Here is a 16,293-nt window from a genome sequence, read left to right as displayed (position 1 = left end):
ATTTAGTCTTCACACTTCAGGGAAAATGCTTCAGAAATTTGGATAGCTTCAGATCCCATTTTCAGTAAGATTTTGTAGTAAGAATAATGGACATTGAATAGTACCTCCTGGAACCAGAAGTGTCTGTTTCGTAGCAAAATTAAATTAATGTTTCCATGGCGTACCACACCAATCTGTCTCTCCATAAAAGTTGAACCTGTACATTTATCATTTCATTATTAGCCTACATAAATTTGCATTAGTTGACATTTATTTCATGTTGATATTTGAGTGGCAGTAGCGTATGAAAAAAGCTGGGATAGTCTCGAGCACTGAATTTATATGTTCTGAATTAGTTACACATTTAGTGCAGTTGTTTCATGCAGGATAATTGTAAACACTGACATACTGCTATTGACAGAATGAACAGCTTCATTGTAGAACATCCTGCATACCCCTGATTTATTTATAAAAATAACTCCTTATTGTAAAGGATACAAGTTGGTAACATTTTGGACTGTATTAAAATGGCTAACGTTTTTTAACCTGCTGATAAGTAGTGTTTTTTCATCCTTTCAGAGGCTATAGAAAGAACTTCGAATTCAGTGTGATTCCAAATGTTTCATTCTGAGGTACATGTTGTTCTCTATGTTACCCGGACTGATTTTCATTTTTTATTCTTTCACAAGTTGTTACTGTAAAATAGAGCTTCTGTAAAGTTTGGAAGGTAGGAGATGAGGTGCTGGCAGAAGTAAAGCTGTGAGGACGGGTTGTGAGTCATGCTTGGGTAGCTCAGTTGGTAGAGCACTTGCCCGCGAAAGGCAAAGGTCCCGAGTTCGAGTCTTGGTCCGGCACACAGTTTTAATCTGCCAGGAAGTTTCAGTATAAAATGCAGTTTTGGCTGTTTTCTGTATTGCCTTAAGGAAAGCAGTATTACATAATTGATTATGATATTTAGAAATGGGGCTGCTCTGAAAAAATTACGTCCTATTACAGGGTCAAAATTAATGGGATCTGTCTGGCACGTTTGGGAAAACATACATTTTTTCCTCTAACACGAGGGACAGCTAAAACCAGAGATCCTGTAACCCTCATATGGTGCAATCCACTGCTTGGGTGGCCACGTTCTGTATGGAACAAACATATAAATTCAAAAGACAGCCAAACAATACCTACAATTTTGGCAGCACACCCACTTCGCTCTCATATGAAGATGCAGCCAGTCAGTCAGGAAATGAGGATGCTATAACCCAAACTAACACTAAGGAATAAATCAGTCTATTTCATTTTGGACGAAACTGCATTCACAGCATCGAGGAAGGCCAGGGAGAAGTTCACAAAAGATTACAGGCACATGTGAGTGTTATCCTCCCAGCTAGATAGTATCATTTGCAGATGAAGAAAAGGTGAGGAAGATGAGCACATGCGCACTGTTGAAAATGGTCTGCAAGAATATCCATCAAGTTAGGGCAGTTGTTGTCATTAATGTTGTCTTGTGAGACTCCGTGGAAAGTTAAAACTGTGCTGGACTGGGACTCTAACCTAGAACCTTTGCCTATTGCAGGCAATTGGTTACAAGAGGCAAGGGTTCCAAGTTTGAGTCTTGGTCCTGTACACAGTTTTAATGTGGCAGGAAGTTTCATGCCACTCCACTGCAGAGGGAAAATTCTTAAGTCTTGTCTAGTGTGGATGTAAGGAATCATAGTACTGGTCATAATTGTGCCCAAGGAATTTAGTTCTCAGTATCTGTTACATGTTGTTCTTTCAGGACTGTTGTGCTGTTTTTTATTATTTTTTTCTCTCCACAGGATGCAAAACTTATTAGGTTTTTCAGGATGGTTTGAAGATTGCTAAACTAATTCCTACTGGTCATTAGTGAGTCTGACCCAGACACTCAGCTTTTACAGTTTATTTTCCACGATGTAACTGATAAGAGGTCATTTTATCTGTTTAATAACTATGAGATAAAGATGAATATTAGATTGGCTTTGACCAGTGTCATAGAAAACAGGCAACAAACAGTATAAACAATATGGTAACTATAATGCGATATCAGTAGTGTGTTTTTTGGCTAAGCTGCAGATCAGACAGTCACCTTTCAGTCTAACTAGGACTCAGACAAAGCTGCAGGTCACTCTGTCGCCACAACCAGTTTTTTTTCTTTTTTTTGAATTTTACTTTCACATTCATTGGCTTCACCAAGTAAGAATGAAAATGTAAATATGCACACCAAAATGTGATGTGACAGCAGCCATTAACATTACATCTCTGATCAAAGCCAATGACTCGTATCAAATATACCTCTTGACCCTAACTATATATCAGCACGTGTGTTGATTGTCTTTAAAGATTTTCATTTTATGTTGTATTCTGTGTAATGGTTGAATTTCCAAAAATTATTACATATAAGTGAATCTTGTGTATGTTTATAGTAACACAAGCAGAGAGGTACGTTCCTAAAGCTTCTATTTTTTTTTATCATATCCTTTTGTGAGTGTATGGTAATGAGTGGTGTAGCAATGATTTTCTTTCTTGGAGTTTGATCTTTTGTAATTGTTTGTAGGTCTTTGTATTGACTTGGACACAAAACTATTAAATTATATCCATATTCAAGAAAACTTGTGGATTGCCTCAATATTAAGAGTAAAAAAAAGACAATTTGATTATGTATTGATAGTTTCATTTACACAGTCATTAGTGTTCAGATGTGGAATGTACGTATCTGAATAGCAGTGGTTGTAGGTCTCAAAACTACAGTTATTGTCATTTTGTATTTTTATCAGGAGCACTGGCATTTAAATATCCATCGGGATATCCTGATTCAGTCTTTCTGTGGTGTCCCCAAATCTTTTCTCAAAATTCTTCTTGAATGCCACATCTAATTTCTTGCTTCATTATTGTCAAACTGAACCACTGCTTCATCTTTGTTAGCAGGTTGTTAAAATTGTGTGCATTTTCTTGTGTTATATAAATTGAAGGTGGTTGGGGAGAAAAGAAAGGAAAGGGAAGGCACTACTGATGTCAGCTACATCGGGACTATATGCAGAATAATCTTGGCATGCTACCCAGACAACCCAAATTCCCGCATAGCGCCACCTGCCCGCGATCCCTGTCTATGTCCTCTATGCTCACTAATTTTAGATTCCCACAGGAGGTTGAACATAATTGTGCATCTGCACTGAAGGTGGTGGATTCTTTGTCCATTGAGACGAATCAATTGTATGAATGTGTGAGGTCTGTTCTTTAGGACATGTCTGAAAGAACAGAAACCATGTACAATCTGCAGCTGTGATACATATTATGTAAATTGAAGGCAGAAGGGGCGAAAGGAAAGAAAAGAGAGTAAACTACTGATGTCAGCTGCATGGGGACTGCATGCAGAATCAGTGGCAACAAGTGAAAATGTGTGCCAGATCATGATTCGAATCTGGGGTCTCCTGCTTATTAGGCAGTTGCATTAACCTCTGTGTCACCCAGACACAGAGTTTATTGCAATAGCATGGATCATCTCAGCATGCCACCTGGCTGACCCACATTCCCACCTAGTGCCATAGTTCTACTATGTATGCAGGAGAGCTTCTTTGAAGTTTAAATGGTAGGAGGGAGTTACTGGCAGAAGTAAACTTATTTTGAACAAAGGAATGATTTCCTACAGAGAGATCAGGTTTCTAGAGAATACCAGTTATCCATGCAAAATGAATGATGTTACCTTTAAAATAGATTTGAGGGAGAATGTGCACCTTATGTTCTTAAAAAAGAATTATGTGCCTAGTTTTGTTTCATTGGTATTGTCATTCAACCTGTAGAAGCTATCTATCAAAATGTGTAAGTGATTTTTCTGCACTCTGTGCATATATTTCTATAATTATGACAGATTTTGGTTCTATCAAACCACTTTCAGTTATGAGTATGTCGGCTACAAGAGTAACCCATCAAATTCTATACATAAATTTCCATGTTACATCATAGAACCTAAAAATGGTCATAATTATATAAATATGCAGACTCTAGATGGACAAAAAAAATTGAAATATATTGAGAAAACATAATAATATGGTGTCATAGATACACCGAAACGCCCATTTATTTAAAGCACATACTGGAGAAATTTATCATGTAAGAACTTCACTTACATAAGTGTCAAAAAACTTTGTTAAATATCTTTCCATTTCTCACATTTGTATTGATGTTACCATAGAATGTCACAATAGATGCAGATTAGTGTCAGTGATACTGATAACATGGGTGTCTGACATTGTAGGTTCTAATCATTGACATATTGTATTCATTACAGTCAAAATACTGTGTGTATTGAATAGCCCTAAGGGAGTCGGCATTCATTTTCTGAGTTCAGGCTTATCGATCCCAGGGTTCCTGAGCTGGGAACTGGTAAGCGCCACTAGTCCTCTGTCACTGTATGCTCCAGGCATGCTTCAGCAAGGGAGCAGGGATCTTGGCTTGACTGTCAGGATCACAGGGATGGTAAAAACCTCTATAAAAAAAACCTCAATCTCAGCATGAGCTGTGAGCTGATGAGATGCATGGCTGCTGAGGTGGATCATTTGTTAGTGGGCAACCTTTGCTGCACTTCAGTTGTGTAAGGCTTACTGAGGCACTTGGGGCGCTGTCTGAAGGGACCATTATTTCCCTAGCTGCTCATGGGACTGATATGGAACCAGCCATTAGTAGGTAGTAATACCCAAACAAATAAGAGAGCTCATGTAGCCAGTCCTCCTGACTCAGGAGTAAAATCTAAAACTTTTGCGTCTTTTAACAGAACACACGCTGCCAGTCAGAATGTATTTTTAATTGTAAAAAGCAAAGAGGGCAGCTTCGAGAAGTTTTGCCTTTCTACATTCAAAAAGGGTTAAAAGGCATTGCTGGCAGTTTAGAATCTGTTAAATGAATGTGTAATGGGATACTATTGGTGGAAACATCTAGTTCTCAACAAGTTAAGAACCTACAGAAAGCACAATGGCCGGCCGGGGTGGCCGAGCGGTTCTAGCCGCTACAGTCTGGAACCGTCCGACTGCTACGGTCACAGGTTTGAATCCTACCTCGGGCATGGATGTGTGTGATGTCCTTAGGTTAGTTAGGTTTAAGTAGTTCTAAGTTCTAGGGGACTGATGACCTCAGAAGTTATGTCCCATAGTGCTCAGAGCCATTTGAACCCAAAGCGCAATGCCTTGGGGAATATGCCATCAGTACTGAGCTGCACATCAAGTTGAATTACAGCAAAGTTTCCGTGATGCGCAGGGACCTAGTGGACATTCGGAAGGAGGAATTGAAAGATGAGTGGGGCCCCTATAGGTATAGTTGATGAGCAAAATATCATGAAGAGGGTGGATGGGAAGAGCGCATTAGGTTGGGGACATAAGGCCTCATGCTTAGGCGAATCTAATGGAAGATACAAGAGCTTAAGACTACACGAAGTGAACCCCTATATAATGAGGCCAAAAAAATGTGTAAAGCCATGTTGCCACCAACGGTCGCTACCTCCTTTGCTTCAGTTGTTAAACAGCCAGTGCAGAAAGGTGATGCTGCTACACAAATGGAGGTTGCTAGTGTCAGCTCTAGTACCTGTGTTTGTCCACACACTTGTGCTGCTGCAGTCATTTTGAAGTCTGTCCGTCTGCCCAGAACTTCAGAAAAAGTCATGGTTGCCAACATTGTGAGCTCCCTGCCCCTCCAAAAGTTCAGTCCGGTACATCATCTAGTGCTGCCACAACCACAGCCACTGTTGTGGCTCCAAAGCCTACCTAGGGCAAAAAATCAAAGGCAAAACATCCACCACAGATGAAATTGGAGAAATAAACAGCCCAATTATGTCGACTTCATCCTCTCTGGCATTTCTCTTGATTTTTCTGTAGAGGCGATAGGCCTTAATGTTGGACTGGGGCAGTCATCTCACCCCAAGTCTGAGCCTCCACCTATTGTGAGTTCCTCTCCGCAGCAGAAAGTCAGGATGAAAGTAGTATGCCTGTGATACATGGTTCCCATCATACAGTGAGTGGAATGTTAATGGGTTCAGGACCATGTGGAGGAACTGAAACTGCTAGCACAGGAACGCCCCCATGCTTGTGTTTGCAGAAAACACTTCTTAAAGTGCCTGATGCTCCCGTCCTAAGTGGCTATACACTCTGTTGCGAGGTCGACCTGTGCGGGGAAAGGGCCAACGGAGAGGTGACTTTGTTTGTCAATAATGTGCACCACTCCACTGCTCTCCCCGTAGGTACTGACCTGCAAGCTGTGGCAGTTCATGTCCGTCAGAGGATCACAGTTTGTTCACTGTGTTTAGCTCCACGTGATGTGATTGACTCTGAGGCTCTAACTGGTCTTACGGAACAACTCCGCTGACCATTTCTCCTACTGGGAGATGTCGATGCCCATCATATACTGTGGGGTTTAATCTCTGCTTGCCCTTGGGATCAGGTTTGGAGAGCATCATGACATCTCATGAGCTGTGCATTCTCAACACATTTCTGTGCTACTACTGGGTCATTCTCTGACATCGGTATCTCTTTCTGCTCTCCAGCCCTCACAGACTCTGTTCAGTGAGAAGTCATTGACGACCTTCATTCCATTGACCACTTCCCTCTCTGCATTCACTTACTGGATGGAGGACTGCTCGAATGGAAGCCACCAAAATTGATGGTCAGCAGGGCTAACTGGACACTTATCACTCAGCTGGCTGTGTTCGAGCCCCACAATAGCATCCAGGAACGGGTGGCTCACATCACATGAGTGATCCATTTTGCCAGTGACTTGTCTACTCCAAAGTCCTCAGATCATCTTAGGAGACGACCTGCACCTTGGTGGACAGGTGAGTGCCATTCAGCAATCCAGCATACTGATATGACTCATCGACAGTTTAAATACTGCCTGACAGAAGACAACCTCAACAGCCTTTTGAGTTACGAGGGCCAAGGCTTGATGTGTAATTAAGGAGAGCAAGAAAAGGTCGTGGCAAGCGTTCTTGGACTCTAGCAACCATTCCGCTTGTTCTGCAAAAGTTTGGGAAGCCTTCTGGAGGATTTCTGGTAGACACAGCCGTTTGCCAGTGGCAGCAATACTGAAACAAGGGTGTGTCCAAACAACACCTGGAGGCATCACACAGATGCTGGCAGAGCCTTTTGTGAAAACTACTGCCAATGCAAGCCAGGATCTGGCATTTAGTCACCACTGTGTGACTGTAGAGACAGGAAAGTCGAACTTCCGATCCAATAATTCTGAGTCTTACTATTACCCTTTCCCCATGTCGGAGCTGGAATCGACTCTGTCTGAGACTCATGATACTGCACCCGCTCAGTACCAAATCTGGTACTGCATGCTTCAACATTTGCCAGCAGTGTCAAAGGGAATCCTCCTTGAATGTTTCAATTTGATATGGAGGTCAGGTCACTTCCCCAACTCATGGAGAGAAGAGATTTCGATGTCTCCTCAAACCAGGACAGGATCGAACATATCCCAGTAGTTATTGGAGTATGGCCTTAACAAGCTGTGTAAGAAAGACCCTGGAGCGAATGGTTAACCATTGTCTGGTCTGGTTGCCAGGCAGCTCCTTATCCACGTGTGTGTGTGTGTGTGTGTGTGTGTGTGTGTGTGTGTGTGTGTGTGTGTTTGTTTGTTTTCATTTTCATCATTATCATTGTATTTTTAATTTACCTGCCTTGGTATGAAGGACACTGTTCTAGTTCTACATTCTAGAACCTGTACATTTTTGGGTCTCATTTTTGACTCCAAATTGTTGTGGCTGCCACACCTGAGACACCTGAAAGCCAGAAACCTGAAGGCACTGGACATCATAAAGTGCCTTAACCACAGGTCATGGGGAGTGGACAAGGTGTGTCTGCCCCAGTTTTATAGGACTTTCATGCATTCATGGCTAGACTACGGATGCACAGTGTATGGATTGCCAAGGCCTTCTTATTTGAGGATCATGCTGTCCACCATGATGGAATTAGGCTAGCCAGGGGTGCTCATAGGACCAGCTCCGTACCCAGTCCCTGTGCTGAGGATTGTGAACCACCACTTACAATTCAATGGCACTTCCTCATCCCCCCCCCCCCCCCCCCCCTCTGCCCTCTGGAACACCTTTTCTCCCATTGTCCACGATCAACAACACCATTTGGGATCCACGTGCAGCATGTGAGCATGTGCTGGAGTCACTTGAAGTGGAGCAAGTACAACTTAAAATCCAGGGTTTTAACTGTCTGCCATCCTGGTTGCTGCAGAGGCCCAGAGCTGTTTTAGATTTAGTGCAGTACAGGAGAGATTGCACTCCTACTTCTCTTTTTAGTGTGACAATTTCTGACATTTTATATGAGTGCCACAGCTATGTAGCTGTGTTTATGGATGTGTCTAAACAGGGGGACTATGTTGGTTGCTCTGTTGTTTTGCTGGATTGTGTCCTCAAGGTCCGACTGCCTCAAGACTTAACTGTCTTTGGCACAGAATTATATGTGACCTTGTGGGCAATGGAACAGGTGAGACGTTCTTCCAGTGCTGAATTTCTTGTCTGTTCTGATTCTATGAGTGCCCTACACTCCTACATCATTTGTACTCAGCAGATAAAGTCATCCAGGTTGCCTTCCTCCAACTACAATGACTTGGGAAGGAGGTGTCTTTCTGCTGGGTACCAGGGCACATTGGTATTGTGGGGAACAACAGGACAGATCTAGCAGCCAAGGAGGCTTGTCGTGGTCTCAGTTATTTCAGTGTGCTATCCCCCTGCATGCTGTAGCCTCATTATTGAGATCCAGAGCCTTGTGTTGGTGGGAGGATGAGTGGCAGCAAGTGACAAACTCCTTCTAGTAAAACCCACAATGTTACCATAGCCCATGGCATACCTCCTTCCAGCCACATCAGTGTGACAAGGTCCTCCTTACCCATCTTTGCATAGGCTGCAGCCCTATGATGCATGGCTTCATACAGATCAGTGAGCACCACAGTTTTTTGGACCATGGTGGATTTGCCGACGGATCTGCCGTCTATTTTAAGTAATGTACAAATGAGTTTGGTTTGAGTTTTAAAGTTTTATGAGTTGTCCAACATTTTTCCCAAGATTTTTGGAGATGGTTTAAAGTGTTAACAGGGTGACTGGCTAACCCATGTTTTTTGTAAGTGGTCAGCGACTGACATTTCCCTGTGCCTTCCTTTTAGCTCCTTTGTCATTTTACTAATGTTTTAATGTCATGTAAAGCTACTTTTACTCTTTCTCACTTGATTTTGGTGTGACAGTTTAAGTCATTCAAGGAAAGTCTGCTCTCAGCAGTTGGAGACAATTTTAACTTGATGAGTATAGACTGGGTCATCTGTGGATTTGTTGCAGGTGGTACTGACAGGCAGTCTTGTGTAGTACTTTGAAAAACAATTTTCCAAAAACTGTCTTGAGCAGCTAGTATGACAGCCCATACACACTGTAAATACTTTAGACCTTGCCACTTCAGGCAGGCCTGACCTTGTTGATGGTGTCAGTATAGAGAATGGGATTAGTGATCCTGATATCATAGCGATGATGGTTACTGAAGTTAATAAGCATCCCACTTAGAAAATGAATGGACACGATGTAGTTCCAGTATGATGGGCATACAGGAATTGTGAGCAAAGTTTAAACAGATTGTAGATAGTGCCCTAGAGAAGTATGTCCTGTGGATTAAGGACAGAAAAGACCCACTGCAGTTTAATGACAAAATTTGGAAATTGCTAGGGAAGCAGAGACTGTTGCACTCTTGGTTAAAAAAAACCACACACGAATGATAGGCAAAAGTTAGTAGAAATTCATGTGGCTGTAAATAGATCAATGGGAGGAGCATACAACAATACCACCATCATACCATAGCAAAAGATTTTTCCAGATAACCCGAGAAAATTCTTGTTGTAGATAAATCGCAAAGTTGGTTGAAGGCTTCTATTCAGTCACTTGTTGACCAGTCTGGTGGGCACTGGAAGACAGAAAAAGGAAAGTCGAAGCTTGAAATCTCTCGTATAAGAAGTCACTCATGCGGGATGACCATACAAACGTACCATCATTTGATCATTATACAAACTACCATATGGAGGAAATAGTAATATGCTTCTGTGATGTAAAGAAGCAACTGAAAAAGTTGAAAACAAATAAATCACCAGGTTTTGGCTGGAATCCCAGTTTGGCTTTACAGAGTGTACCCTACAGCATTGGCCCTGTACTTAACTTTATTGTGAATCTCTCATGCAGTGCAAAGTCCCAAGCAACTCGAAATTAGCACAGGTAACTTCTTTGTATAAGAAGGGTAGAAGAACGGACCTGAAAAATTACAAATCAATATTCTTAACATCCTTTTGCTGTAGAATTCTTGAGCATATTCTGAGTCTGAATATTGTCCGCAAATCGGCACAGATTTAGAAAGCATCACATGTACGAAACCTAGCTTGCCCTTTTCTCACATGTTATCCTTTGAACTATGGATGAAGGGCAACAGGCAGATTCCATTCTCTTAGATTCATGGAAACCATTTGACACAGTGCCCCTCTGCAGACAGTTACCAAAGGTATGAGAATACAGAATAGAGTACCAGATATTTGAGTGGCTCAAAGACTTCTTAAACAATAGAACACAGTATGTTTTCCTTGACAGCAAGTAGTTCATCAGAGAGAAGGGTTTTGTCAGGTGTGTCCTATGTAAGTGTGATAGGACCACTCTTATTCTCTAAATACATAAATGATCTGAGAGTCAGAATCAGCAGCACTCTTCTGCAGTTGGCTGATGATGCTGTGATGTATGCAAAGGTGTCATCATTGAGTGATTGTAGGAGGATACAAGATGACTTAGACCAAATTTGTGGCTGGTGTGACGAATGGCAGTTTGCTCTAAATGTAGAAGTTAATGTAATGACTAGGAAAAGCATTGCCATCATGTTAGAATACAGCATTAGAAGTGTACCGCCTAACACAGTCGCATCAATTAATTATCTAGGTGTAATGCTGCAATGGTATATGAATTGGAATGACCACATAAAGACAGTAGTAGGGAAGGTGAATGGTTGACTTTGTTTTATTGGGGGATTTTAGGGAAGCATGGTTCATCTGTAGAGAATACCACAGGTAGAACACTAGTGTGACCTATTCTTGAGTACTGCTCGAGTGTTTGGGATCCCCACCAGGTCAGATTAAAGAAAGACATTAAAGCTGTTCGGACCGAGCGAGGTGGCGCAGTGGTTAGCACACTGGACTCGCATTCGGGAGGACGACGGTTCAATCCCGTCTCCGGCCATCCTGATTTAGGTTTTCCGTGATTTCCCTAAATCGTTTCAGGCAAATGCCGGGATGGTTCCTTTGAAAGGGCACGGCCGATTTCCTTCCCAATCCTTCCCTAACCTGAGCTTGCGCTCCGTCTCTAATGACCTCGTTGTCGACGGGACGTTAAACACTAACCACCACCATTAAAGCTGTTCAGAGGTGGGCTGCTAGATTAGTTACCTGTTGGTTGGATCAACATGTGGGTATTACGGATGCTTCATGAACTCAAGTGGAAATCCCTGGAGGGAAGACTATGTCCTTTTTACAGAACACTTACGTGAAAATTTAGAGAACTGACATCTGAAGCTGACTGCATAACAATTCTACAGCTGCTGATACATTTTGTGTAAGGACTGTAAAGGTGAGATAAGAGAAATTAGGGTTCATACAGGGACATATAGATAGTTTTTATCCCTCTCTCTCCTTGCTAGTGGAACAGGAAAGGAAATGACTAGTAGTTGTACAAGGTACCAACCACCACACGCCATAGGGGGCTTGTGGAATATGTATGTATGAGATTCATTCAAATGAAACCTGGTCAGTGCATCTACCTTTGCCTTACACATAAGGTGGCACCACATAACTGCGGGTACGTGGCGCCATCAATTGATAGAGAGATTGATGTGTGCACACCATTTGATGTTGCATAGTGCCAATGTGGTTTCACGCCAAAGGAAAGGTGGTCACACAAGTTATTGTCCCCCCCCCCCCCCCCCAGGGGGCCCACAAGTCTTTTGTGGATACGTGCGTAGCGAGCACGGGACCCCGAGCTAATGTGGCCCTCCTTCCGTTCCGGGCTGCATACCCTCCCTTTCCGCATCCTTCCCCATCCCCCATCTTCGCCCCCCCCCCCCTCACCCCTCATCCCTGGCTCTTTCCTTCCCTTTCTCCCCCTCTGGGAGTATGGTTTGTGCCTACGTCCGGAGACGGATGCTCGAAACTGTTACAAATTCCTTGCTTTCTACACTTGCAAGTCTTCGTCCTTCCTCTGTCCTTCTCTTTTCCTTCCCTCTTCTCTTTGCCCTTTTCTCCGCTGCGGCGTTTGAGACCCCTCTTCTTTCCTTTCCCTTTCTCTTTTTTCCTCCCTGTGCGTGTCTGAACGCCGACCCACGCACTTCCATGCGTAGCCGGTGACGGGGTAAAGCGTAATTCCCCGCCCTGGGTAGACAGGTAGGACACGTACGTACCCCCTGGTAACGGCCAGGCCCAGGGGGGGGTGATTACCCGAGCTGATACCTTCCGAAAGTGCCGATTGGTCCCTCCGTCCGTTTGTCGGGAGGTGTGACCTGAGGTGTGAACAATCACCTAAGGTGGGAGTGCCATCAGAGAGGGCCCCCACAAGGGAGGAGCGCGCCATCGGAGACGCCGGTAATCATGGGAGATTCTTCCACAATGGTTTCCTCACCTTCCACTATGTCTGCTCACAAGTGTAAGTTCACTGAGTCTCAGCTACAGACAGTTCTTCCATCATTGCCACAGTTCCTTGTTGTTTCTCAGTCTGACGAAGGTCACGACTTCTCCACAGTCAACCCTTTCATTATTCAGAAAGGTGTCGACGCAATTGCAGGTCCTGTAAAGTCTTGTTCCAGATTACGGAATGGCACCCTGTTGTTAGAAACAGTCAGTGCCCTCCAGGCACAAAAATTGCTGCATACCTCACTACTACACACCTTCCCTGTCCGGGTGGAACCGCACCGTACTTTAAATTCCTCGCGTGGAGTCGTTTATACACGCTCCCTCGATGGATTGTCTGACGAAGAAATTCAGCACTACCTGTCTGACCAGGGCGTAACGGCTGTTCATAGGGTTATGAAAAGGGTTGACACGAACATCATTCCAACCTGCACTGTCTTCTTGACATTTTACAAAGTTCAGCTCCCATCGAAAATCAAAGCAGGCTATGAGATAATTTCCGTTCGCCCTTACGTCCCAAACCCTACGCGTTGCTATCGGTGTCAGCGGTTCAATCACACCAGCCAGTCCTGTTCCAATCTGGCCAAATGTGTTACGTGTGGCAAGGATGCCCATGAGGGTGCTTGTCCACCTCCATCCCCTCGCTGCATCAATTGTATGGGTGGCCACGCTGCTTCCTATCGAGATTGTCCCTTTTTTAAGGACGAAAAGCTCATCCAGGAAATTAGAGTAAAGGAAAAGGTGTCGACCTTTGCTGCTCGAAAATTATTCGCCAGTCGACAGCCCACCGTGCCTCAGACAGGAAAATACAGCACTGTCCTTGCTTCTCCTCGGCCAACCAAGGAGGCGGCCACGCAGACTTGTGACCTCACCTTTAGTGCCACGGTCGTCAGATCGGCCAGCGCAAAGATCGCCCATTCAACCTCACCACTTTCGCCTGCCCACTCTCTGGCTCACCCTTCGTCGAGTTCTGCTAAATCTCGAGCCCAAAAGTCAGACACCAAGACTTCGAAAAAAGAGCATACTCGTGAAGAGTTTTTACGTACCGCAACTTCCCAACCATCGGTTCCTCCTTCCTCTAAACATCGTACTTCCAAGAAGGCTACAAAGAAACCCAGTTCCTCTCCTCCTCCGCCAAGGCGCATCCCATCTACAGCACCACCTGGCGGAAATCGCCCTCGGCCGTCTTCTGTGTCGCCGAGGCGCACTGCTGGCAGCCGATCAACCGGCCGATCGCTGGTGGCAGGAGCTGCTCCTGACCAACCTATGGATCAGGATCTTCTGCCTTCGGCTGAAAGCCATTCCACGCCGTCGGTCGCAAGCTCTGAGCAGTCGTTGAGTTGACAGTGACCTTGGTCACATTCCTCCATTTTCTGTTCACCCTATGTCCATTATCCACTGGAATATCCGCGGTATTCGAGCCAATCGGGATGAATTGTCGATCCTCTTATGATCCTACTTGCCGGTCATCTTCTGTCTTCAGGAAACAAAGCTGCATGCCCATGACCGCTTTGTTCTCCCTCATTTTCAGTCCGTCCAATATGATCTCCCCTCTGTTGATGGCACTCCAGCACATGGAGGACTCACGATTCTTCTCCATGAAACTCTGCATTATCACCCAATCCATTTAAACACTTCTTTCCAAGCTGTCGCCGTCCGTCTTTCCCTTTCCAGATACACGTTCTCTCTTTGTACTGTATACATTCCATCGTCCACACCAATGGCCCGAGCTGATCTCCTTCATCTTCTTGGTCAGCCTCCACACCCATATTTGCTGGTTGGGGACTTCAATGCCCACCACCCGCTTTGGGGATCTCCACATCCTTGTCCACGTGGCTCACTATTGCTAGACGTCTTCCACCAAGCGGATCTAGTTTGCCTCAACACTGGGGTCCCTAAATTTTTGTCTGCTTCCACGACAAGTTTATCTCATTTGGACCTTGCGGTCGGTACTGTTCCGCTAGCTTGGCGCTTCGAATGGTATGCCCTTGATGATACACACTCGAGTGACCACTTTCCACGTGTCCTTAGACTGCAGCCTCAAATGCCCTACATGCGCCCGCGACGCTGGAAGTTTGCCCAAGCTGATTGGACACTTTTTTCGTGTCTAGCGACATTCGATGACCGTCACTTTCCCAGCGTCGACGATGAGGTCACACATATTACCGACGTTATTCTTACAGCTGCGGAACATTCAATACCACGCACCTCCGAATTGCCCCGGCGCCCCCCAGTTCCTTGGTGGAACGAGGCGTGCCGTGATGCAATACGTGAGCAGCGACGTGCTCTCCGCGTTTTCTGCCACCATCCTACTTTGGCCAACTGTATCCGCTATAAGCAGTTCCGAGCGCGATGCTGTCGTGTCATCCGCGATAGCAAGAAGGCAAGCTGGAAATTCTTTATTTGCTCATTCAACACCTTCACTCCCTCCTCGGAAGTTTGGAGTCGGCTTCGACGGTTCTCAGGCGCGCCTAGTTTCTCCGCGGTCTCTGGGCTCACTGTCGCGCATGACACATTAATGGACCCCGTCGCAATTTCTAACTCATTGGGTCAGCACTTTGCTGAGATTTCGAGCTCTTCAAATTACCCGCCAGCGTTTCTCCCGAAGAAACGTGCAGCGGAAGTGCGACCTCTTGCTTTCTCCTCTCAAAACCGCGAAAGCTACAATACTGTTTTCTCCATGCAGGAACTCCAACATGCACTCTCTTCTTCTCGCTCCTCCGCCCCAGGACCGGATGGTATCCACATTCAAATGTTGCTGCATTTATCAACCCATAGTCTGCGTTACCTCCTTCCCCTTTATAATCGAATTTGGACCGACAGTACTTTTCCCAGACAATGACGGGAAGCTATCGTCGTTCCTGTTCCGAAACCTGGAAAGGACAAACATCTCCCCTCTAGCTATCGCCCCATTTCTCTCACGAGTAGTGTCTGTAAGGTTTTGGAGTGTATGGTGAATTTCCGTTTAACGTGGTGGCTGGAATCCCGCACTCTTTTAACACCTGCCCAATGCGGATTCCGAAAGCATCGTTCTGCAGTTGACCATCTTGTTGCTCTCTCCACTTACATCATGAACAATTTTCTCCGGAAACGCCAAACAGTAGCAATATTTTTTGATCTGGAGAGAGCATACGATACCTGTTGGAGGACAGGCATCCTCCGCACACTGTTCTCTTGGGGTTTCGAGGTCGGCTGCCCCTTTTTCTTCGCGAATTTATGGCAGAGCGCACATTTAGGGTGCGGGTGAACACTACACTCTCCCGTACTTTCTCCCAAGAAAACGGGGTACCCCAGGGCTCCGTGCTGAGTGTTGTACTGTTTGCCATTGCCATCAATCCAATTATGGATTGTCTCCTTCCTGATGTCTCGGGCTCCCTCTTTGTGGACGATTTTGCGATCTACTACAGCTCTCAACGGACCAGCCTTCTTGAACGACGTCTTCAAGGATGTATCGATCGCCTCCACTCTTGGAGCATCGAAACCGGCTTCCGTTTTTCTCCCAGTAAGACCGTTTGTGTTAATTTTTGGCGACGTAAGGAGTTTCTTCCGCCCTCCTTACATCTAGGTCCTGTCAACCTTCCGTTTTGAAACGTCGCTAAATTCTTGGGTCTTATGTTTGACAGA

At 44.8% G+C, this 16,293-nt stretch overlaps 1 protein-coding gene across 6 annotated transcripts in view; it reads left to right on the top strand.

The window, feature by feature from the left end:
- LOC124555626 (protein Malvolio) overlaps window positions 1-16,293 on the top strand; it is a 368,432-nt gene that overhangs the window by 240,226 nt on the left and 111,913 nt on the right. The window lies entirely within an intron of this gene.

This window comes from Schistocerca americana, chromosome X (genome assembly GCF_021461395.2).
Source record: "Schistocerca americana isolate TAMUIC-IGC-003095 chromosome X, iqSchAmer2.1, whole genome shotgun sequence".
In the NCBI taxonomy this organism is placed as follows: Eukaryota; Metazoa; Arthropoda; class Insecta; order Orthoptera; family Acrididae; genus Schistocerca; species Schistocerca americana.
The sequence above is the reverse complement of the archived record's forward strand: the minus strand, read 5'-3'. Positions and strand labels throughout refer to the sequence as shown.